The sequence below is a fragment of the Magallana gigas genome, chromosome 1 (assembly GCF_963853765.1).
Source record: "Magallana gigas chromosome 1, xbMagGiga1.1, whole genome shotgun sequence".
In the NCBI taxonomy this organism is placed as follows: domain Eukaryota; kingdom Metazoa; phylum Mollusca; class Bivalvia; order Ostreida; family Ostreidae; genus Magallana; species Magallana gigas.
Window position 1 is genome coordinate 40,176,980 of NC_088853.1, and position 27,102 is coordinate 40,204,081.

General features: G+C 33.5%; 2 long non-coding RNA genes across 2 annotated transcripts in view; both read right to left on the reverse strand.

Moving 5' to 3' along the window:
* LOC136273786 (uncharacterized) overlaps nt 1-27,102 on the reverse strand; it is a 194,663-nt gene that overhangs the window by 69,745 nt on the left and 97,816 nt on the right. The gene's annotated exons all lie outside the window — the stretch shown is intronic.
* On the reverse strand, nt 14,712-16,083 carry LOC117681612 (uncharacterized). Its single transcript, XR_010712015.1, has 3 exons — nt 15,810-16,083; nt 15,172-15,404; nt 14,712-14,818 (listed from the first exon to the last, which is right to left on the reverse strand). It is a non-coding gene; the product is annotated as an uncharacterized lncRNA (long non-coding RNA).

Genomic DNA, 27,102 nt, shown 5'->3' on the forward strand with positions numbered 1-27,102 from the left:
ATAGTTGTTGTACACATAACATTGTGATTTTTTATCTATGTTTTTTACGTGGCGGCGAGGGAAGCATAGTTATATATTTATATTACAATATTCTGCTCTGTTTTCTGTGACAAATAAAAACCAAGAGTCCCTCTACAGTGCGCTATGATGCATATAACTATAAGTGTTGTTCCTTTTAATGATCGGGGTAAAGTGTGGACTTAAATATTATGGTTATTATGAAATCCACCTTTGATTAAACGTGATATACCTTGAAATTTAACTGCAAAACACAAATAACTTAAATATGGTTAAAATGACATTCTCTTTTTTCGGACGTAGTGTTATGAATTCATAACTTTATGAAGGATATTTACTTCGAAAAGTAGTTGTGCGAAACGAATATTTTGTTATTTCGTTCTAATGCTACGTAGGAAAATTAATGACGGGTGTCATCTACTTCTCTTTAGCTATACGTCAATCATTAGTAATTTGTCATAAGTCTTAATTTTGTTTCTCCTTATATTTGCAATCAAAGTCGGATCCACTATTCATACAATAATGTTATGCAACCAATATTATTGATTTTTTGATATTTGGTTTGCTGTTTGTAAAAACTTGTCATATTTGATAGCAAGCGCATTTCGGAAAGAAAAACTGAATGTTCAGGTACTATTAAAGTTTTGAGTTTTTACATTTATAAAGGATTGTGGAAAAATCATGGCATCTTATGTTGGTGGATGTCTACTGCTCCTTACATTAATGTACATGCTGGTTGTCTTAATGTCTCAACATTATAAGGCTAAGCTTGAGTTTGATAACAAAGTGTCTATCGTAAAACCAATTTACATCAAACACGCGGATTCCCTTGCAATGTGCGCCTCGTTCTGTGGATTTGGATGCAAGTGTTTCAATTTCAATCTCCAGACAGGAATGTGCCGACCATACAATTCATGCAATGCCTTAGATATGACAGTCAATGAAATAGGATGGCGTTTGTATGATGATCAAACTGTTAACACGAATGGTGAGTATCTGGCTTTCACATAATACAGAATAATTGTTAAATTAAAAGAGATGGGAAACAGACAGAGGGAGAGAGATAAATAAGTGAGAATATACCAATTAAAGAATAATGATCAATTAGGTCTTAATGTGACGATTCATTTTATACTGTAATCCCACGGTTTCAAAGCTTTGTATATAATTGTTTCAAAAGAATACTTTTGTACTGTTGAGAATCAAAATCACTCACCTGTCTTTCACATCACAGTAGTAGGTATCCATTTACTTTTGATTTATTTCTACTTTAGTAATACCAAGAACCCGCCGGCTATTTCAGGTGTACACAATGAATTGATCGATGATTAAGGCAACCACTGAGCGTGATTCGATAATTAAAGGAATACGATCCTAAACTTCAGTATGTTTGCATTGTACTAGGTCATTTGTCACCGTCACAACATGTTTTGATCAGCGTTTTAGTGAAAAAGTGCTACGTTTCAATGAACTTAATCCTAATGACTAAAATCGCTGTGAAGGAAGGATTTTTAACATAACTTGAATTTGAAACAAAACAGTGGTGATTTTCTAATTTGGCATACGTAATGCATTATTATTATAGTCATTTATTTTTTTAAAGAGTCTTATTGTCAATCTAAAAACTATAATGAATTTATTTGTCTTTTCTATTGTAATGACGCACCCCTAAAAAAAATTTCTTTGGGGAAAAACTCAAAATGCTTTAAATTTTGAACAAAAATCAATTGGATTAAATTTAGAACCAAGTCAACGTAATTTTTTTTTCAAATTGCGCTATTTGTGTACATCAATTTTGTTTAGTTAATTATGAAGACACTTGATGCAATTTGTAAAAAAAAATCACAAATTACGAGCAGTTTTCTTATCTGATTTCGTATTTACAAATTGAGTCAGATTAAGTGTTTATATTTATTCAAAAAAACACACTGTTAGATATGGCCTAGCATCACTGGGAACGAGAGGGCATACTCACAGATACAGCCAAGTTTCTAATATTTTATTCAAGTTATAACCGGAGTAATTTTTCTACCAAACATTGTATACACTCCATAAACTGGTGAAAAAAATCAATAGCCTATTCCATGATTGTATATTGAACAATATGTAGGCCTCTACGCATAAGTCCACGTCATCAACCCAAATTAATCATTGCTATAAAAAAGTAAAACAGTTACAGTCATTATAGCAGTTTTAACTCAGAAATACAAGAAATTCGGGTATGCGCCTTCTGCATTAATTTTTAGTAATTACCTTACTTGTCTTTTTCATCATGTTTTTTTTTCATAAGCTTCTGAACGCCATTTAAATCTAGATCGGCTTTCGTTTTCATTAAATTAATCATCGCTTCCTTTTAAATAAAAAAAAAGAAAAGAAATATTTACAGAGTAAAAACGATGACAAAGTTAAAGGACACGTGCCGGCTAATTAGCTCAGTTCATGTGATGTGTGGATATGCAAACCTTAAATAATAATTGCATAATTTTGTTTTGTTTTTTCAATTGTTAAAATCAATCACCTAATCGAAAAACCTTTTTATTTTTATTCAAGATAACCAATATTCTAATCTCAATCAAACTAAGTTAAACAAATATTTAATCGTATATGATAGTTTTACCAATTTCGACAAATCTTCGTACATCATTTTTTCTCCACATGCGTTGATTTGGGCCATAATAACGCACATTTAAAGTGCATTGATTGTTACCAAATTTAACGCATTTTTTTTTCAAACGGGGTAATTTTTAAAGTGATTCATGAAGAAACGGTATATATGTATCCGTTAAATTAAATTATAAAATACAACATAACATGTAATAAGTAAAATAAAACAGAAAGATGCGTTATCAATATTGCAGTTTTCAGACAATATATCTCTTTTTCAAATTGGGTAATTCTAAATATGATGTATGAAGAAAATATGCATACGCTTTATCGTTTCAATACATTATCAAATACAAGAAAACATGTAATAAATAAAAGAAAACGCACAAAGGTGCATTATCAATATTGAAGTTATGAGACAATGCATTGATTTGAACTACTAATGTTGTGATTTTCAGATCTTGTCAGTGAAAGAGAGAAACAAGGATGGCTTTTTGGCTGAAATGACCCTGCTAGATATTATAGTGAATTATGCCTCAAAATATCAAATTTCTTCGATTGAAGACTAAAAATAGACATTTGAAAATATGGAAAAAAGTGATAAACCAACAAAATATAATTCCTGAAATGGTGGACATTAGAACGGATTTTTAGACCGATTTCTGGTCGAAGACTTTACATGCATCATTAATATTGATTGAAATAAATTCATTTAAATTTAAACATGAGTCTTTTTTACTATAGAGAATTATTGTTATAACCAAGTGAGGGAATAGCTTATCGCAGAAGGTAAAAAATTGACATTAGAAATGGCAATACGGATAGGTCAGTCACACGAGTATTCTCGGAACAGCTGAAGACCATGTCCGGCCAAGAGGTCCATGCAGTCAGCCATTCTCACAACCAGAACACAAAGAAGGCAGGTCGAAGCAGCCCATATCAATACGCCACCAAAGAGCCAGAGCGAAGAGGACCCCCGCAGGCCAGACCAAAGCATCCTCACAAGATGATGACACAAGAGTGCGATCAATGTGGGTATGATCATTCTACAAGTGCTTAAGGGTAAACAGTGTAAGACTTTCAATAGATGGGTCCATTCTGCTAAGAAATGTAAAACTGTTGCATTTCATGAATCACAGACCTTGCCAGAGCAATCAAATACTGAACCATAATTTTTCATAGATATCATCGAGACAAATCACAACCATGACCAAGTATTTTGAGGGGGGTTCAGACAAAACACATTTCACATTTAAGTTAGATACAGGTTCACAGGTTAACATAATACCAAAACATGTCTGCAATTCATTAGGTGTGTCCCATATGTACCAGCTGAAGCAAACCGATCAAAATTTGTCTGCCTACAATGGTAACCCCGTATGTTTCTTTCGGTGCATTGAGCTCAATTGTACTTACAAAGGTGAGTCACAGAGTCTAACATTTTCATATTGTTGAGACTACTCCCCCTCCCATATTAGGGATAAGAGCATGATTGTTTAGACGTTGGTCTCATATAACGTGTCTACTTATGGAACTTGAACACAAGTTAAGACAATAGTGAACCCCTGAATGCAAGTCGAGTCATGTAAATATTCTCAGTGGTCTTTGAAGGTATAAGCCTTTTCCAAGGGGAATATTTTATACACACAGACCCATCCATTAACCCGACAGTACACCCACCCCGTAGGGCACCCCTTGCCATTCAAGACAAAAACCAAATAGAGAGAATGGAATCTCTTCACATTATACAAAAGGTCACTAAGCCCACTCAACGGGTGAGTTCACTTGTAGTGGTCGAAAAGCCAAATGGCAAACTACGGGTTTGTCTTCACCTGAAAGACTTTAATAGGGCAATATTTAAACCCCTTTACCCAATGTAAACCCTTGAGGATGTCCTTCCACAACTGTCAAAAGCTAGATTTTTCACTAAGATGGATGCTAGGAGTGGGTATTGGACTATCAAATTATCAGAGGCATATTCTTACCTCGCTACATTGAATACGCCATTTGGTCGTTAAAGGTATTTTAAGACTCCCTTTTGAACTCAAATCGTCACAAGACGAGTTTCAGAGAAAGATTGATGAATGCTATGAAGGTCGTGATGGCGTCGTTGCTCTAATCGATGATGTACTTGTATTTTGTCGAACTAGGAAGAACACGACAGGAACTTGCGTAAAGTTCTCATAAGGTCAAAAGAGAGATACCATAAGTTAAACAAAGACAAATTGGAGGTAGGAGTCACAAAGGTGAAATATTTTGGCCATTTGCTAACCTTAGAGAATGTGGGTCCTGGCCCTGGGGCCATAAAACTTAGACGAGCTTACTTTTGATCTAAGTCTCACGTTTACAAAAGGAACATATTGTGGAAAAGTGAGCTCGTCTAAGTTTTATGGCCCCGGGGCCAGATCTTGATACCCCCGAAAGATAAATCTGAATAAGAAACCTTCCTAGGTATGGTGACTTACTTAGCAAAGTTTGCACCTAACTTGTCGGAAATAAGAAGTCCCCTTAAAACTCTTCATGCAAAGGATGTATTATTTGAATGGGATAGTGCCCAAAGCAAAGCTTTTGACAAGGTTCAAGACCTAATCACTTCTAGTCCAAGACCAGTGTAAGCCTATTTTGACCCCCGTAAGGTCACCACACTACTGTGTGATGCATCAAAGTATGGTCTTGGCGCTGCCCTGATGCAGGAAGGCCAGTCTATAGCATTTGCATCTAAGAGTCTCACCCAGAGTGAAGTGCAATATGCCAAGATAGAGAAGGAGATGATTGCGATCCTCTTTGGTTTCAAATGTTTTCATTAATATATCTATGGTCGAAAAGTCAAAGTTGAAACAGACCACAGTCCGTTAGTACCTATCTTTATGAAAGCACTTTTTGCAGCCCCAACTAGACTTTAGAAAATGTCATTTCAATAACAGAACTATGATCTTGACGTCTTTCTAAAGATATGGAAGCCTAAATACACTCGTTATACTGACTAACCTCCCTATCAATAATAAAAAAAACTTAGAGATAGATACAGAACCGGACAATGATAAACAATTTCAGTTGCTTAAACACAACATACTTAATGTTTGACCTGAATGCCGTAGAGACTGCCCCACTCAAATAATGGAATTCTAGAATCACAGGAACGAACTTTCTGTCACTGATGGCTTCTTGCTTAAAATTTCCCACTCTCGGAGCTAAAATTCAAGAGTTCATTCGCAAAGGTCATGTGGGTATCGAGAAATTATTCTAGGGGATACGCACGTCAGTATTTTGGCCCGAAATTTCATCAGATACCACAGAGTTGCTGTCAAATTGCAATGTGTGTTTAATACACTGGTATCTAAACCCATAGCAACCCCCACAATCACACCCAGTACCTGATTACTCCTGGCAAGTTGTTGCCACAGGCTTGATAATGTGGGACAACAAGGATTTTTTGATTGTCACTGATTACTACAGACATCTCTTTGAGGTCGTCCAGCTTCACGACACAAAGAGCAAATGAAAACTATAAATTGGAAGCTCAATAGCATTTTTGCTAAGTTACATATTCCCCAAAAGGTAGTGTCAGATAATGGTCCTCAATATTCCTCTCATTTTGCTAAAGAGTATGATTTTATTCTTTTTCCCCACGATACCCTCATACAATGGTTTGGCTGAAAAATCAATACAAATTGCGAAGAGAATATTCGAAAAGGCTTAGCTTGATGGCCGTGATCCATACTTGGGTATTCTTGAATGCCGAACTACATCCTTAGAAGTTAGTTATCCCCGGCAGAACTCCTCCAAGGTACACAACTGCGTTCAATTTTACCGACTCTTGTGATTAACTAATTCCCAAGGTTATCGATCATGAGAAGGTCAAGGTAATGTTAAACAAAAACCACGAATACCAAAAGCATATTAATGACAAACAATCTAAACCACTCGCCCCTCTTGAAATTGAAGATAGTGTTAGATTTCAACAAAACGACAGATCCTGGAAGCCAGCTACTGTGCTTTCCTAGGCGGATGGCAGGTCATATATTGTCAAACGGTGGTAATACCATAGATATAGGCGCCATCTCATGACAACAAATGAGCAAACTTACACATCTGATCCTAATCTACCCATTCTATATGAATACCCAAGCAGATGACTCACAGTTAGGTCCAATTTTCCCATCCCAATCCAAATCACTCCCGTCCTCTCCACCCAAACCCAATTTTGAAAATATGTCAACATTTCAAACCAGTAACAAACCCTATGCTATACGCCCCCAGGCAGAGTCTGTTTTCCCAAAATCAAGCCGTCTATGTAGATTGTCTGTGAATTGATTCTTTATTTGAAACTATCGTACGTCATCGCATGCTTGAACATTATGCTGATGAACTTTATTTTTATTTCTGAATTCTGAAAAACGAAATATGTTAACAATACAACGTGGACTCGCGCAGCTGTGTGTTGATACTTTTACAAGTAATAATAGCTTTCCAAAAAGCTTGACTGACTAAACAAAATTGTTTAATGTAAGCATGCATTTTATAAACAGAACGTGCAAATTTAAGAGGAAATGTCTGTCTTTTCTTTTCTGGTCTAGAACGATTAAATAGTCTTCTTTTTAAAAATTGTATTTGTTATATTAAAATGCAAAATCAACTGAAAACTGAACTAAAAAATTTCCAACCATATGAAATATGACAGGGTATACAAACACGTATTGTTTTTGAATATGTGTGGGGCAGCTTCATCTTGGCAAGCACTTAAAAAAGGGTGAATTCTCAAATTCACAAAAAACCTTAGTATGTAAGTTTAATTCAATGAGAATTCTTATTTTTAATATCATTTATTACATGCTCCTACAAAAGTGGAAAGGGGGGGGGGGCATGATATTTCTATTTATCCCCTCGCGCAACTTGTTGCGAAGGGGATATAACATCGCTACCGTGCGTGTGTGTGTTCGTATGTGTGTATGTGTGTGTATGAGTGTGTGTGGACTCAATCTATATTTTCCAGAAAATTAAAAAAAAAACTTCCAATTGAATTTTCTTAACCTCTGAACAAGTATGCCTCATTGTAAAAGATTAAAACATATGCAATGGCATATTAATTGGTCAATTTTTAATGCAAAAACTTCGATAAAATTACACCATTGTAAAGGAGGGTGGGCATACATTATGACAAAATTCGTTCAAAACTAAAACTATTTATCATAGATTGCACACTTTTGTAAAATAACAAATAAAAAATGCATGTGTCTTTCAAATCCATTAATACTATTACAAATTATTATTTCATTAAATCAATGTCATAAACAACTTTGTATACGAGTTATCAATCGAACTTTCTGAGTAAGAGTTATCAATCTTCCGCTTCACTTCTTTGAAACCAAAGTGAAAGTAAGCAGTTCAAATCAACAACTTGATATTTTTTGGATTTAGATCGAGTACAGGTAAAGAAAATGTAGTTTTTGCGGGAATGTAGGGATAGTAGAATATGGTTTTATCATTAACATAACTATATATTTATAAATAATACATCCCTACACACAATAACTCATGTCGCGAGGGGATGCTCCGCTTTGCGGTGCCCTTGTTATTATATAAATACAGTTAAGAAAAGTGCCTGCTGCAAAAAAAAGAGGAGAGGGGGAAACAGCCCCCCCCCCCCCCATCACCCCAACCCCGATGCTACGTGCCTGTGATGTAAACACACGGTGTGCTCTGGGGGTGTTCGAATGATCCTAACGAACTCGTCCTCTAACCGGCGCTCAAAAACTATGAATGATACATATTGGCTGAGATCTTGATCCAGTTCTTTTAATGAACTCATCCATTGCAGAAAACCGGCGTAAATGTTAAAATCATATATATTATTTGATTTTGTATATGTTGTATTTTTTTTGTATTTTGGATGTTTACCTTAGAATGATGTTTATTACTGGAACTTGAAAGCAGCTTTTAAAGCAACTGATTCAACATCACAACAAGCCCAGGGTTTTAACCAATCTCTTCAGAACAACTGGGTAATGAGCTTTGTTTTTTGATTGGCTGTGGCTGCGAGTACATGTAACTGATCCAATCGCAACGTTTAATACACGGGCTTCATGAATATGTCCTAGTCTAAAGTGTGAACAACAGGTGTCACCGTGTGCGCGGCTATGTTAAGGCGGTCCAAAGCTAAATATACATCGAAAAATGATACTATTTTAATTATCGAAAAATACTTTAATCGAGCGAGTTTCTTTAAACTTTTATTAGATAAATTGACAGTGACATTCAACACTATATTTGATATATTGTTGTGCTGCATATATTTTTCTAAAGCACGTGACGGGTGTATTCTAACACGGTAAATAATCTATAAAAATCGCATCGGCGCAAGTGAATAATGACATTAAATCAAAAATATTTTTATGAAAAATCCTCCGATAAGTAATGTATTTTGCAGTTCTTGCTGGGGGTTTATATAATTATTTCGTTTATTTGAAATATCGAAATTAGGTACATTTTTACCTTTTAGGCTTGATTTACACAAATTCGGGTCAATCGGTAGGTTTCCCCAAGCAAGATTCACCGATTTCCACAGGGGCCAAGCCCGTTTTAACATTAATTTCAATGTAACCATAAATAAAGAAAGGGGTCGAATTCCTGAACTTCTGACCAGACCAGCCATTGTGATAGAAAATGTTTAAACTCAGTTTCATTGGTTAATATTCCTGATGGTCCAATCAGAATCAGTCTTTCTCGAAGACGTCAAAATGGCCGGGCTGGTCAGAAGTTGATATGGCTGCAGAATAAAAGTTCAGTTTGGAGAGTATTTACGGAATTTTATCGGAATTTAAGGATGTAAGTAGCATGCGTTTGATGTGAGATTTTAAAAGATTAGTGCGAATTTTTCTCGACATGTTGCATTACTGCTGCTGTCATAGGCAAAATCCCATCGTGAGCCCTGGACCGGTAAATGTCCGAGTAAAAATAAACTGGCGACTTCGAGAGAATAATGACGTATATCTCCGCTATTTTAAGACCCATCAACTTGAAATTCGGCATGAGTATATCTTAGACATTACTTTTCTGAAAAATACATGCATATTGCAAATGTTTTAAATAATAATTGATTTATTAGGCTATTGTGGCGAGCTGGTAGTTTTTTATCTGGGTCGGAGTTCGACCCCTTTCTTTATTTATGGTTACATTGAAATTAATGTTAAAACGGGCTTGGCCCCTGTGCCGATTTCACGTAAAATATATTAAGATTGTTTTTTATCTTTCACTTGTGCCAAGCGGTTTTTATATGCATATACATATTACCATTCATTAGATTACACGTAGCTGGGGGAGTCTAAAAACCATTAGTTTTTTGAATAGTTATTTACCTATTACGAAGCTTTAAAACTATTGATTTTTTTATACTCCATATCGGTGATATTGAATTTAGTGTCACTAGTATTTACAACCGTGTCTATGTAAAGGAATGAAGCAGTTTTATTATGCACAATAAATATCACTTATTCCGTTACGATACATTCCCTAAGAACGATCGAAAGGAATGCAGATCGTAACGTCAAAGTTAAATATGACGTCATATCTTATGAAGTACAGACAGGTGACTTTCTACATATCGCTGGGAAATTAATCGGGCATTATCTTAGCAGCGTGGTCTTTGGTTAAACGTTCAGTGATTTAACAAGTGCTATTTTGAAGTGCCTTCAAAAAGATGGTCTGTAAAATCGCTTATAAGTTTTGCTTCATTAGGATGGTCAATAAACTGTTTTCTATTCTTTTTCCTTTAATTTTATTTATCCTCTCGCGCAACTTGTTGCGAGGGGGGTATAGAATCGGTGACGTGCGTGTGTGTGTATGTGTTCAGCTTGGGAGCAAGTTTTAAAAAACCTCTTGTACGGATATTTATCAAACTTTGTACACTTATTTGGTATGGTCAAAGGACAAACCTTGATAATTTTGAAGTCAATTAGTTGAGTACTTGTTCACCCCTGCGAATGTGTTCGGAATGTTTTCTTTATCGTTGCTAAGTATGTAAAAAATCCAGAGGTGCTCGAATGAAAGTTCACGAGACTTCACTGAGATTTGTTCAGTTCCTGTGAAATTTTGAGCGGAAGTATAAGTGTTCGGGTAATATTCTCAAAATTTGTAAGTAATGGTCGTTTTTCATATCATATCTTTCTTTGATTTATGTTGTTATGAAAATCTTTTAAGATGTATGTCTTATTTCACCATCTAGCGGTTATTTATATTAAATGATAATATTCAGAACAGAGTTATCGTTCGTGTTCAATCACGTGTAGAGTGGTTGTAAATATAAAAATTGGGTTGTTAAATAAAATCATAGCCATTTTTTATGCTTGTGGTGTGCAATATGATATTTAAAAAAAAATAATGGGTGTCTGATTTGCATAAAAATCTAGTATATGGAGCCATTTTAAGAAACATTCTGCATAAAATAGTAGAGTCTATTTCACTATTGATGCTAATACTAGATCAGGCGCAGATCGAAAATTAATCCTATGGGGGATCTCTACTAAAGCATGTTAATTGTTGCAATAGCAGACAGAAACTATTTTTTGTATTGTCACATTTTATCCAACAATTAATGAAGATAAAGTTAAAAATCAATAAACCTCTAGATTTTATATTTGATTAGAAAATACAAATACTTTTTATCGTATAATTCTATGAATTATACGATAAACAAGAGGCACGATTTTTACTGCGAAACTGAAAGGGTCAAATTAAACCACGTGGTCTAAAATTTGAATGACAATAACATTCGCAATGGTGTTTTTATTATATCGTTAAAATAACACAATTTTAAACAGAAATTATATACGACTTAACAATAACTACTTCCGCTTCACCTCTGTGAAACCAAAATGAATGGAAGCAGTTCAAATAAAAAAAACTTGATGCTTTGTAGATTTAGATCTAGTACAGGTAAAGAAAAAGTAGTTTTGTTGTAATGAAGAGTTAGTAGAATGTAGTCTCCTTCTTTACATATTATGTATTCCTAAATAATGCACCTACCACACAATAACTCATTATTTCATGTCGCGAGGGGATACTCCGCTTAACGGTGCCCTAGTTATATCTTGTTCCCATAAATATCACGACATATACGATCGTGTTAATAAAACACATATGGTTACTTTAGATATGTTATCAGGCTATTTTTTATACCGTTAAGTGTATTTAGCCCGATATTTTATTAGATTAAAATGTGAAATTGCAACGGGCGCATACGATTGATAGCCTCACCGAATCTTCGAGTTTTCGTAAGGAAATTTCACATATGTTCAAAGGATCGGAGTGAAACAACACTTCTTGGTTAGCGCCGATTCAAATATGAAAAAAAGAATGTGATAAAGATTTTATTGATGAAAATATTGATCCAGAAGATGAAACTTTTTTTCAATTCAATTTTCTCTTAATGTGTGTGTGTGTGTGTGTTGGGGGGGGGGGGGGGGTCATCTTGATTACAGTGTGTAAAGTGTAAATATGTTTTGTCCCAACAACTTTTGTTCTTTTTTATTTTGATTAGACAAAATTTAGTTATTTAATCAAAAAATGTTTCAAAATATTTCTTTTTGATAGATCAAATTTGACAATAAAAATATGACTATTAAGTTCCAGAACACATTAGCGAACTATTTATTGCCTATTGTTGCAATATTAACATGGATGTAGTTGAAGCTAATTCGCTAAAAAAAAAAATCATGTGAATCAAATGATATCTTGCAAATATAGTCGCTGCGAATTAAATACTGTTTACAGTGTTGGATAAATAGAAACTTGCTATATCTGTGTGATGTAAGGGTAATGCGATTATTCGTTAAGGATAAACTGAATTTCGCCAATTTTAAAATTCAAATAATTGATATACGAAACATATGTCAATCTATATAGGTATTATGTAGGTAGTTTTATAAAATCAGAATGATGTTTTGTTGTTATGTTTGGAGAATATATTACAAAAATGAAATTGTGAACTATGCGAGTTTTTTTAAAAGCAAACTTTCAAACTGAATGTTGTTAAATAAGTTTTTATATGATTTATTTTCTAAAGTCGAATATCATTTGTATTATACATAAATATAATGAATTTTGTGTAACTTTGAAGGATATCTTTGAATGATGAAGATGAACAACACTTTAACAGTAAATAAACTGTCTCTTGATAATGATTTGTAAATTTCACAACTTGGAATTCTCTCTGCCTAAGGGTGGTTTGAGCTACATGTAAGTTTGGCTAAATTTGGCCTAATAGTTCTTTAGAAGAATTGAAAATGTGACAAGTTTACGGACAGACAACATGTGATCAGAAAAGCTCACTTGAGCTATCAGCTCAAGTGAGGTTAAAAAATAGTTTTGGTCTTCAACGACCTTTTTTGACAATTTGTGGAAGGGTGCATCATAAATCACATGCACTGAGCACTGCATTTATAACTGCCCGATAACCAGCCTGCAAACTATGTGGAAATAAATTAAGCTTTTTTAAGGCGCTGTTTATGTTTTAATTAAATAAATTATTGTATTTAGGAACATATTAACATAAAAAACTTATATGTGCATATATTCTATAGGGTCGATGTGAAGAAAGTAGCTAAAAAAACACAACATAATTATAATTCATGTTGTAATTGTAAATATTATAAAACTGTGTTTCGTTTATCAATTATATAGACATATATCTAATATCGTCGAGAAAATTCAGATTGAGTATGTTTGCCTATTTCCAATCTGTATGCATTCTTTTAGCATTATTTGCATAATTTTTATTTCATAATTATACATATTGTATATGTTTATTTACTTTTAGTCTCATTGTAAAGTATATTTGGTGGGAAACTGTATCAAACATTAATTACTTCTGTTCAACTTTATCCGGGGAATCCCATTAGTTTCTTTTATAATTCCAAGCCCAATTTCGAATTTATATACTGTAATAGAAGAGGAAGTAGTCCAAAGCTATGCTCGGAACTCGAGACCGTTCAGTTAAAATACCAACGCTGTACCGACTCAGCTAAAAGGGTTAACCCACTAGCTAGTGCTAGTAGGAGTGTGGTTGTACTGGGTCTATCATATACATATTAATACAATATCATTCACAAATAAAATGTAATATAGTCCTCTGTAAAATAATGTTAAAGCAGATTTTTAATTCTTAGATTTAGAGAATTTTCTTTAAAATTCTACTTGATTTTAAATTGTGATTTTTTGAGCCTTGAACTTTATTTAGGATTTTTTTTTTGGATGTGAAATAAAAAAAAATATTTTATATTTTAAATGAGAGATCTTTGATTTGGGTTGCTTTTTATTGGTGTTGTAATTTTGACTATACGATCACGCTTGCTAATAAACTGCTTGGTAACCAACAATTGGACTTGGTGATTCCTAAGTTTGAGATGAGCCTAAAGTAGATCAAGAGGACCTAAGGCTTGTATTATATATTTATTATTGTTCATATATAAATATGTATTGCTATTGTAAGTGAATGTATAAATAGACGTACGGAGGTCCGTTATGTGGAGAATCAGATTAGCCTTTAAAGAGTTAGGAAGGATTGTATTAGCAGATATCAGAAGTTATTAATTAACGAATGTCACCAGAGGTACAGTACCGATCAGACCCAACCTAACAGAAAGTAAACCCCAACTAAACCCTGGGTTTACTTTCTGGGTTTACTCCGGGTTTATTAGAATGGACCCAGAGTAAACCCCTAGTAAACCCAGAGTGGACTCAGAGAGTAAACCCAGTCACAAGTATACCCCTAAAAACAGACTCTAACTGTGTATTCGGAATATACAAGGGGCAGGAATTACAGACAGTAGGATTGTCAGATAAAAGACGGATCTGCTTCACACTTCAGTGCGAACAGTTGACCTCAAAAGCAATTTCCAAGTAAACCCAAGGTAAACCCCGAGTGGACCCAATTTTCAAAAAGTAAACCCAAAGTAAACCCCAAAAGTAAACCCCGGGTTTAGTTTGGGATTAATCTGGTGTTAGGTTGGGTCTGATCGGAACTGTATTTCATACACTGGTAGTATAATATTTTGAAGTGACTAGCGTCAAGGCAATTCTTACGATAAATTATTAACAGTGGGACGGACAACTTCGGAATGGACATTTTTCCGGCGTTGCGCACCTCTTTCCATACACACTATTGACCAAAGTTTAGTACCAAATGGTGGGGTTTTTTATTCTAAATAAATTTATGGAAAAAAAATTAAAACATTTTTAGATAGTTTTTTAGATATTTGAACTTAAAAGTTCCAACCCCATGGGATTTTAGTTTGGAAAAAATACCCCACAGAAAACCCCATGCAAACCCCATGGGGTTTTGCAATAAACCCCATGGGGCAGAAAACCCCATGAAAATAATGTGGGGTTTAAAAACCCACTTTTTTCTTAAATAACAGTTTAGGGTTTATAATCCCATAAAATAGATGTCATAGGATTTATTATCCCACATATGCATGGGGTATTTTATCCCATTTGTTCATAATATAAAATTACTAAAATATTTTACCAATCTATTAAAATACCAGTACTCACAGTGCAGACAGTATGGGGTGATGTTAACTAAACCAATCCAAGCAAATAAATCAGATTCTCAATAATAAGTTACTCGAGACTGATTTATTCATGTTTGCATTAGTTTAATGACTCTAGATTTTCTCTTGCATTGAATTATAATCCACAGATGTTGGTAATGTCTTCCAAAAATGCCTTTTTTTCAAATGACAAGTGTCAGCATCAGAGGTATGCTCTGTCATCCTTTAATTTGCCTAAAAATATGTCATGAAAACTATGTAAATTATGTTTAAAAGATATAACTAATTCAAAATAAGTATTGCCCTGCTTATTATAAAATTCTTTAAAATCTGACAGGTTGTAAATATTTATCAATACTGAACTGTATTGTATGTACCAATGTTATATGATCCACTAATAAAGGCATAAATTTACGGTTTATGCAATCACAAAGATTACGTATAATATTTAAACTTCTGTTAAATATCATAGCATATTAAAACAGTCTTTAATCTATGGTCTCACTATTTCGAGAAAATTCGGTCCAAGAATAAATGTTGGTTTTTTTTTTCATTACCTAGCTTTTCACTTGGAAGTTATTAAAGAATATATAGACGTATAAATTTAAAATGAAACTGATTTGCAGTCAATGGAATTACCTTTGGAAATGGACAGAAGAAACACAAACTTAGCAACACTAGCCCTACCAACTTATCAAGTACCAAGCGATGGAGTTGAAAACCGGATGTCGAAATAGTTAGACAAATCGGGACACAGATATTTCGATTAGAGCAGTCGAAATTTCATGAATTTCAAGTATAATGCCGTTTAATGAACTCGAAAATCCTATTAGTTATTTAACATCCTGAACACCGTATTATTATATAGATTATTCATCTAACTATAAACATGATGAATTTAGTGTCAATGGTGGGGGTTGGGGGGGGGGGGGGGGGGGGGGTTATAACAACTAATAAATAAAGTGTGCAAAATGTTTTATATCATTATACTATTAGTAAAACCAATAATTATTATAAAATTCTTAATTTAACAGGAGATAGTAAGGTGGTTATCAAGGTATATATGTACAATAATACTTTTCGACGGATAATTTCAACTTGTGTGTACACATGTTTTCTCATGGGGGGGGGGGGGGGTACTTGATGAAAAGTCCCGTTGATTTTTTCTTTTCCGTAGAATGTTTTAGTGAAAGAGTATAAATTTTGTGATAATGTCCAGGAGCTATTTTGGATAATAAAAAATAGATGTATACCATGGCTATAGTACATCAGAGGCATGTGACAAAATCAGTGCGTTTAAATATACGGTAGAAGCCTCTCACAAAAATTATTTTGTTTTTAAATTAATTCATAGCATGTATACCGGTAAGTACCTCTTATCTATTTCTTTCCCACTCTTCCCATTGTATAGGACTTATCTCAAGCGAGCAAAAGCTGGAGCAAAAGCTGGAATTTTATTTAAAATCGAATTTCCCATTGCAATTAATTTGGCAAGTATATATAAAGGATAACCTTTATACAAAATAAACCAGTGCTTGAAATACATAGTCATGGAGAACAAATCATGCAGTCTTTGGAATGATTTTAAAGCTTAATCATGAGAATACTTGGAGTGATTTCCACACCAGCAATAATAACAGAGTCTAAGGCCGACAAAAAGGCATCACAATCTAAGTCAAAGGATGAGGCCCATTGCACATTTGTATCGTTTAATATATTCCCACGATTTCATAATAAACTGAACAAGACCAATCCCTGTGTATACATGTACTTTGTATTCACTGTCTATATTTCAACACATGTGTATACATATCATCGGAACGCTGTGTATACTAAATATATCAATGCATGCTTGATTTTATGTTGTCAAATTTGTATCGAGCCGAGAAGGAACTGTTACTGGATTGATATTATTTTAATTTTTGTGGCAATTTATAGAAAGAGCATTTGGAGAAAAATCATTGCCGGCCGTGAGATCCGAACCCACGACCCTTGGGTTTGTAGGCCAATGCGCTACCATATGCGCCACGGCGCTTATTAGTTTCTTCTGATGTAATTAAATATTTAAACGATATCAAAAAGGGTCATTAACTGATTACGGAAAAATGATAAATAAATGGTGTTTTTTTTAACTAAGATATTTTAAAATCTCATTACCTATTTTTATACTCATCAGATATGATTTAGTATTCAATAATCGTTTATTTAATTACCCTGGGCGTCGGAAGGTATTCATACCCGTGCGGCAAATTTTATCGATAACAGCGGGGGGGGGGGGGGTCGAGATTAAACCTAATTTGACTCGAAATGATGATATATTCTACGACGTGTCCAATGATTTTTACATTTAATGTTATATCATTGTTACATATTTACTACTATCAGAACCAATGCAAAATCATTGTACTTGATCTTTGTTTCCAATTTACGACATTTAATTTAATTAGTTTATATTAATGTATGATCATTTACTTATTAGTCTCTGTTGCACATCCAGAACGTCTAATTCTTGCCGAAAAAACTTTGAAATATACTGATTGTTATATTTATCCTTCCAGTATTGATATTAGAATGCAGAAATAATTCATTACTGATAATTGTATTAAGTTGTTTAAGATGTATAAAGATATTTTTACTACAGTAACTTTCAGTACAATGCACAATGTTTGATATGCTTATTCATTGTTACAGTAATATTCTCCGATAATTGGAAATGGCTTGCATCTTGTTATAAATCATAAAAGCTAGTGAACGTATTTTCTTTACTTTTATCTAATTAATGCCCTGTTAATTGTGATCACACGCCAGAAACACTTCACCAGTGTTCACTGCTCAATTGAACACAGATCGCTGCAATCATTGCCGCTGCAATAAACTGGTCAACAGTGATACATCTTTGCAGAAAAAATCCGACGGAAGTCATTAGATAGATGATTAACATAACATATCGTTTAACCATTCAATTATTGCTCTGATAAAAGTCCCTAGAAAATAAGGGCGACCAAAAGGAGTTCAACTAAATAAATACCCAGGGATTAATTTCAAGCGCATACATGTACCCAGTACACTTTTATTTTAAAATTTAAATCTACGTCCCAACCCATTGCCTTTAATCCCAACCCCCCGATCCGGTAGCGATATACATCCTGATCAGAGCCGTTTAAGTGTGTTCAAAATGCACTGTTTTATGAAAAGGTCCAAGTTGCATATATTTTAATATCGATTATAAAATGCGTGTGTGTGTGGGGGGGGGGGGGGGGGGTGATAGCGTGTAATCTATCTTTAACTTCATTTTCCTCTCTTAACATCTTGTTTTCCAATTTTTAATATTCTCCCCCAAAAGAGTGTGTGTGGGAGGGGGGGGGGGTGGGGGTCGGTGGGTGGGCTCTATGATAACTCAATTATAATAAAAATCTTTGCTGCAGAAATAGACCCCCCCCCCACCCCCCACACCCGGCCCCCAAGTTGACATCCAGATTAATTGCAGCCCCCTGTCCATTACTTTGTTCCTGCTTACACGTACACAGCTCGGTCGGACCTGCTCTCACGTGTCGTGTGTATGTACCTTTGCTCCGTTGAACAATAGGGTGGTTAATTGGTATACACAGAACGTACCCGTTACAAAGACACGTAAGAATTCTTAGTTAATTGCAAGGTCTGTGAAAGAACAATAGGTGCTAATGAGGTATACACAGTGTGTCTCCTTGGTTCATCTCATGCCAGCACACTCTCATCTAAGTTAGAAAAACACCCAGAGCTACATTCTAATTAAATTATTCATTCAAACAATATTAGAAGACAAATGTAAAATTATTAAAACACACATGCTGCATTTTCCTTAATTTGGGAAGGGTTTATGGATTTTTTTTTAACTCTTATATTCTTATTTAGCCGTAACGTACAAACACCAAATTTTGCAGATTAATTTCACCTAGGTCCACTTTTCAGTGATAGAAAATTTTACATTATTAGACTATTTTTTCTTTTATTTTTAATCTAAAGTTGAACAATCCAATACATTTGTATAAAATAAAGTGATCACAACAGCTTTTAAGTATGTTTACTTCAAATCCAAATTGTTCCTTGAGAGAGAGAGAGAGAGAGAGTAGTTGTTGAACATGAGTTAGTAGTTGATTGACAGCTTTATATAATCTCTATTATACAGTCAAATTTGAGTAAGTCTATTAAAAAGAAAGAAGAAAAAGCCAAGTTTCCCATCTCTTATAGAAATCATCTAATCTGCAATTTTTTGTAGCAATATATTTTAGAGTCGATATATGTCTTTCAATATCTATTATTAATTCATGAATTGATAGTATTTCCTTAAGACACCTTTTCCAATAGATGTGGGATTTCATAATCAAGAAGATAGAATAAATGTCTATAGAAATAGGCTCAGGGTGTAGCCCGAATATAAAAGTTATTTTAATCTTATATGCCAAAATATCTGCACACAGTAGGAATGAATAGGGGGAGATTGGGTCGCCTTGGTGAAATCCTCTGCTATGTTTGAAAAATTTTGAAAGGTTTCCAGCTTATGTGACTGATGATTCTATATTACATTGACAAGCAGATATCTAAGATTGAATGGATGCTCCAAAGTTGAAAAAATCTTAATATTTGTGAATAAATTTCCATGTGAAGTATCAAATGCTTTTTTTTTTTAAATCAATTATGAATAATATTTTATAAGCAATGTTTAGAAGTGTTATTGGTCTCCAATTGTTTAAATACCATCTTTTGGGATACAGGTAATTATTCCTTTTTTTTGTTTGACATAGTTCCCGAACTTTGCATGTACCCATATAAAAAATATGGCAAATAATAAGAGTCCAGGCAGTGATGGATTTACAACAGAATTCTATTAAGTTTTTTGGAATAAGATAGGACATTTTGTGGTTCGATCATTAAATTTAATTTAATGATCGAACCACAAAGGAAATTTCACCTTCTAAGGAGTCTCTTTGTTTATTATTATTAAGTGTTTTATTTCAATGTATGTTAAAATTTTATTTCGATTATAGATAATGTTTTCATTTTTATTTTATAAATTCTTATAAAAACTTTTTAATTTCATTCATTCAGAATTTCCCTTTGGTTTGTAATTTCTTACAAATTCTCAAGTTCTCATGTGTCGTGTGTATATAGTGCTTTGCTCTGTTGATTGTAGCATTAGGAGAACAATAGGGTGGTCAATAGGTATACACAGAATGTGCCCATTACAAAGACACGTAAGATTTCTAAGTTAATTGCAAGGTCTGTTAAAGAACAATAGGTGCTAATGAGGTATACACAGTGTGTCTCCTTGGTTCATCTCAGGGCAGCCCAGCACTCTCATCTTCTAAGTTACACAAACACACCAGGCTACATTCCAGAAATTAAATTATTCATTCAAACACAATAATTAGAAGACAAATGTAAAATTGTTAAAACATACATGCTGCATTTTCCTTAATTTGGGAAGGGTTTCTGGATTTTTTTTAACTTTCATACTCTTATTTAGACATAATATATGTACAAACACCAAATTTTGCAGATTAATTTCACCTAGGTTCACTTTTCAATGATAGAAAATCTTACAGTATTAGAATATTAGACTATTTAATCTCTAATTGAATGTACAATGTATCTATACATGTACATATTCTGGGTACATACATGTATTTACATGGATGTCAAGTTTCATTTATATCAATATCATCCTGGCCTCAATCAATTTAATTCAATTTTATACTTCCTGAAAAAATTATCCCGATATGCAAACAAATTACATTGTTTCTTCAATGAAGTGTTTCTAAAAATACGCAAACCCATTGTGCATTTCTTGAATCTCCTAGAATAATGTCCAGTTCAGTCTTTGATATATGCTATCATACAATGCATTATTTTGTAGTAATGAGGTTATTTCTTAAAATTATTGCTATTTTCATAATCTCATTATTAATCAAGCTCTGTAACTTGATACATTAATATGTTATCCTATTGGGAATGCATAACTTAAACTAAACAAGTTAAAATTTCAAAAGTCTATAAACTCGGTCAGCTATAAATAACTACATGTAATTTGCATGTATCTCTGGTATTCTTTCAGTGCTCAGATGATAAGTCTTATTTGGGTCACACAAAATTGTTGGTCATAATTAACACATAATTTTTGCAATAAAACAAACACTGCCATATGCTACTATGCCAGATAATCAGTAACCTAATGGCGAATTTGGATTGTACATGTAGATGTACATGTAATATCAAAATACAATTTTATATTCAACTGAATAGCGCGTACTTGTCACTCAGATTTATAAAATTGATATTATGGAATCATACCAGCAGGATTTTTTGATAATGAAATTCAAATTATGACTGCATTGTTTTATCCATTAAGTAAACATACATGTAAATGTCAAGGAGGAGAAAAATACATTCAATGACTAAGTGGCTAATTTTCTTATCAATCTTTTTGTATTAGTGAAGATCAATTTAAGGTTCTAATATTTTTTTGAACATGAAGATTGAGATAACAATTATTTGCTCTAATTAATATTTATATTGACAATCAGGGAAAATGAGCTGCCAATGCACTACCGGTATTAGAAGTTCTTGATCAGTTATCAGTTGTATTCGATACCTTATTACACCTCATAATATATATTCAAGAATAAGGGTTGTCTGCCGCAATCTACATGTAACTATATATGTAGAACTAGTTAAACTTTTTAAATACATGTATAATTTTATCACATACATGCATACTGAGATACAATCTATGTTAATTTTCTAAATACAACTGAGACAGGTTTTTTTGTCGATTAAAGAAATATGTCAATTAGATATATACATGTAGTGGATATAGTGTATTTCTTACATGTGGGTCGGGGCGGGGTTGTTAACAATTGTTCTGCATGCAAAGGTAAACACTAACTAGATGAGCCCAATCTCAATTTGTTTTCTAAAATTTTTACCTTTCTTACTGGCCAGCATGCACAAGCCCCAAGTAACTGCTGGAAGCAACTGTACTTGGGATATTGTCTACCCATGCAAAAAAATTATCAATTATTGGGGGGACCCATACATCCTCTTTTTCAAGCATAAATCAAAAAGTGAAAATTTGGGCAACATTGTTACAGTAGCATTTTCTTAATCTATTCGATAAAATAAACAACCATGCAATATTTAAGTGTCATTATATGAACAATGGACATGTGCTCCACTCCCAAACAAATGTTTGCAATAATTATTCTGACTGTACTCCTAAAATAACCATTCAAATGTATGGTTTCCCCCCTCCTTTTTCATAAATTAGACAGGTCTTTCAGACAAAACTATAAATATATCCACTGCCGTCTTTGACATTAAGTCTAAGAGTTTATTTCTCACAAAAACACTTTATAATCAGAACGCTTAGGTTGTGCAATTTTAAGTCGAAATTTTCAAATTTAATCTTATTTCATTTAAAAATAAAAAAGTTAATTCTGTTTTAGTAACATCCCCATTCCCGGCTGAACCAATCACCTTGTACCGTGTAATAACAGTTTCTGTAAATTGCTTTTAAGATTAATTATGACCACTTTTAATTCAAAAGCCATTTTTATTACAATCAGTTACATCAAGAATTCTGTACTTAAACGATGTAAACACATTGACTATTCCCCTTCAAATAAAATGTTTCATGTTATATTTTACCCCTTGTCTAAAGTCAACACAACAGTCATAGCTGCATGATGATCAATTAAAAGTTTACCGGTACTTTGGATCATAATGAACCTAATATAAGTCATTAAGGACCTACATATCGCATACCAATTTCAATAGGAGACATCTCTCTAACTAATGCTAATCACTAAAAACTATTTTATGACTTTTTGCAACACAACATAAGCCTGAAAGTAGAGCAATTCTCCATTTCACCAAATAATTGACAGTACAAATAATCTAAAACAGTCCCTTGCTACCTTTCACTTACACTAACTTTCTATAAAAAAGAGTTTTGTATTATAATAAGAAAGAATATGCAGTTCTAAAAAAAAAGTAAACCCCATAATGCCACTTCCATTGAGGTTTAAGAAAAAATATAACCATTTAAGTGATCCCACTATCTCCACTTCACTTAATCATCTTTCTATAAGTATAAACATGCACAGATTCATGGGGTTTAAATTTCCTGCAGTAAAACATTTTTACTAAATAATCATTAAGAAGTCAATTAATTGCTCTTCAGTCTCCTCTAATAAGAAACCTTAATTATTCAATACTACAAGTACCTGGTATCTTCATGATATTATCATGATAAAAGCATAACATCACATAGAAATACCCTTACATGTATACCCTCCCCCTATCTTTTGATTTTCATGAAGTGCAGCTAGATGTTAAAAACCTTTCACATATAGGATCATAAAACCTATGGCAATTTCCTCGAGTCAATTCTCACACACATTTGAAAACAATTGTCATAGAAACTAAAAATTGACCTTTAGATTTGTAGCATTTTACATGTATATATTTATACATAGCCACAGACAAAGAGACATTCCATCCGGCATATGATATTTCTTGATTCCATGAAAAAGTGAGCTTAATTAAACACTCATTTTTAGTGAATATATCTAATATATACTTATAGCTATATGGTGTTTCTACTCTCTTGTCAACCATGCTAAAGCAATAAGACCTACATGTATAGCTACCAGTGTGATGCATGCTTTTAAGTAAAATAAGATTAATATACAGCTAGCTGGATAGCTGTATGGTGATAATAGAATTTCATGGGAAAATGTTCAAATTTTACCTATGTTTTTCTACATGTATATTAAATAAATATTCCAAATATACCAGTATATATTTTTTGTTCATTTTGAAAATAATTTTCAAAGTAGATGTTATTTTTACAGTCAAAGATACATTTACATATTCTACATGTTAACTGAAGGATGAGGTGATTTTCCACATGTACTAGATGTATTTAATATTATTCAAATATAACTTTTGGACAGAAGAAGCAACAGAGCAAACATGGGTTTTTTCTCATTTTGTTTTCTATGATAACTTTGTTTGTCTACATGTCAACTTAATTTCAAAAATATTTTTTTTACTGTAACAGAAACAAACACTTGTGCTAGGGTCATAGACCCCTTCACGGTAACTGTGATGACTGCTCTTTTGCAGGGCAAAATGACTTTATTGGGTGAAACATGACGTACCATTAAACCAGGCCCCCTGAATCTCTAGGCAGGTGCTCTACCAACTGAGCTATCTGGCACTGGTATTCGAACAGGTCTGACCATCACATTCCTCCCCCCTTAAATGATCTTCGCCCTTGAAGATCAAACCAGACTCTTCCCCTGGCAAGAGTTAACCTGTCAGTTCCAGGGGTTGGTCACGGCACCAAATGTAACAGGATGGGAGAAATAATGATGGTCGTGATTCGAACAGGGGCCCCCTGATTCTCTAGTCAGGTGCTCTACCAACTGAGCTATCTCGCCCCGGTATTCGAACTGGTCTGCATGAACATCACAATTAAGTACTTAAACTTCACCATAATTGATCATATTTCCCTGCAAGAGAGCAGTACCACTCTTACAGTAAAGGGGTCTATGAGGTTTATTGAAACCCTATTCCAAGTTAAATGCATTTCATAAATTGTAATTACTTAAAATAACAGTTTTATGATCATTCCTGCTGTTAATCAACTGCACTTATTATAACTTAATGAAAGTTTATAACTGATCCATTTTCATTTAGTATAATTTTCATAAAAATATGGATTCATGGCAGTTATGATTTGTATTCATATCAAACTGAAACTTTTTTTTTAAAAATTGCTGCCATATAACATGTATAATTCATATTAGTTTAATTATTAAATTTATCCTCATATAAAAACCAAGACAATTAATAAAATCAGTAAATCATATAATAAATCCAAAAATGGAAAGGGATAAACCTTATTTACTTATGTAATATATATACCATTTGCTATATTAATTCCAGGTTATATGACATGTTGCAATCATAAAGTTTTGGTTTTTCAATGTTGCAAAAAAATCAGTCTAATATGTCTATAAAATATGTTCAACATTCAGGGATGTATTCATCATTAGGGATCAAACCCATGCAGACCAGTAGAAGTAATAGGGGGGGGGGGGGCAGGGGTGAATTCCTAGGGAGGGAGGACGAAAACCAATTTTAAGGGGTAATTAATTAGCACATTAAGGGGAAGGTGTGTGGGGTGTCTTTAGGTATCTTAATTGGGGTTTGTTCTTTCTTTTAACTTGGAAATGCATGCACTTACACTGGGAAGTATATGAAATAGGGTTTGCCAGAAATAAGCAATGTTAAGTTGCTAGCTAGCTCTCAGAGAAGTTCAAACAGTTTGCAGTTACTACTATAAGATATACCCAATTTAAAATGCCATGTTAAATGTCAACATACACTTGCCTCGGAAGTAAATATCTTTACCACGCTTCGCGCTTGTGTATACAACAGAGTTTATGACCACTGTTCGCTGATGCAGCCGTTGTACAATATATTCACCATTACACTGCAGTACTGTACTCCAATATATGGTCGAGGATACACCTGTACACTAATGTAAAAAAAAAATGATCTTTTTTCTGAGACAACAACCGTCACCGCAGTTCCGCCGGCCTTATACAATGTTCTGATCTATTTCTAGAATATTTTAAAATATATTTTTTTAAATGAAATAACTTCAAAACAGACAGTTTCGTGTATTAGCTTCCCCAATTGCATGTTCTGATTTTAGTCAACACCTGTCATAGTCTTAAAAGCGCTTACTGTTACGTTATTATCAGTCTGGAAAGAACAATCTGAAACAAACACGATGCAACATTTGAACAAGAGTCACACTCACAGTGTTTGGACTGAATCATGCATTTGTAAATTGTTTCTCGTGTAAATAATTTTCCGAGAATCTAATTTTCGATGGCGTGAATCAGTTCACTAAACAACACCTTCAAAGAATTCATTTGCTGTAAGTACAAAATAAGGGATTGTAGATTTTTGCGTGTGAAACTTGCTCTCGTAGTTCATTATATACTCATAATATCACGAGTTCTTCTTCTTGACGAACACAGAACCCCAGACGGTATATATATGTTGTAGATTGATATTGAATAGGCTAACTGGTCCAGTTTTATTTTGCTGTTTGTGATTTTTACCTAATCGTTTTGCTGTTGAAATATTTTTACTTTTAAAACTTCATTTCCAGCAAAATTTTTGATTGCAACATTACAGACTACACGTAATACGTCCTAGCTGACCAAAATTCTGATAAATACCACATCTTGCCATTGCAATGTGAAAGTCACAATTAATTTAGGATAACTTAGGAAATTAATTAATAAGTAGACTTTGTAAGAATACATGAACAGGTACTTTCCAACAATTGACATTAGGTTAGTTAAGTTTTCACCTGGGCTGCTATATATTTTCCTTGATTTTTAAATGCTAATTTTAAGCATAAACTAGCTAATATAGAAATATTTTACAGATTTATTCAAACAACCAAAAATTAAAATCACTTGCAACCTGTTCTGTCACAAAGAGATCCATCATACATTTGATGAGTAAATTCAACTTTATTTGAAAATTGCCTAGTAAAAATTTGTAAGGTATATCAACTATGCAATCGGCCTAATATCAGACATTAAGCAGATTCTATTACTTCACTTCAGATTAATATTTTGTGGGTTTTTTTACCCCATTATCATTACTTTAGTAAATATGGGGGAAAAAACCCAACATAAGCATTAAATATGGGGATAAAAACCCCATCTGATTTTTTTCGGGAATGGTGGGGTTTTTTTCCCCACAAATAATTTCATGGGGTTTCTTGCCCCATGGGGTTTATTGCAAAACCCCATGGGGTTTGCATGGGGTTTTCTGTGGGGTATTTTTTCCAAACTAAAAT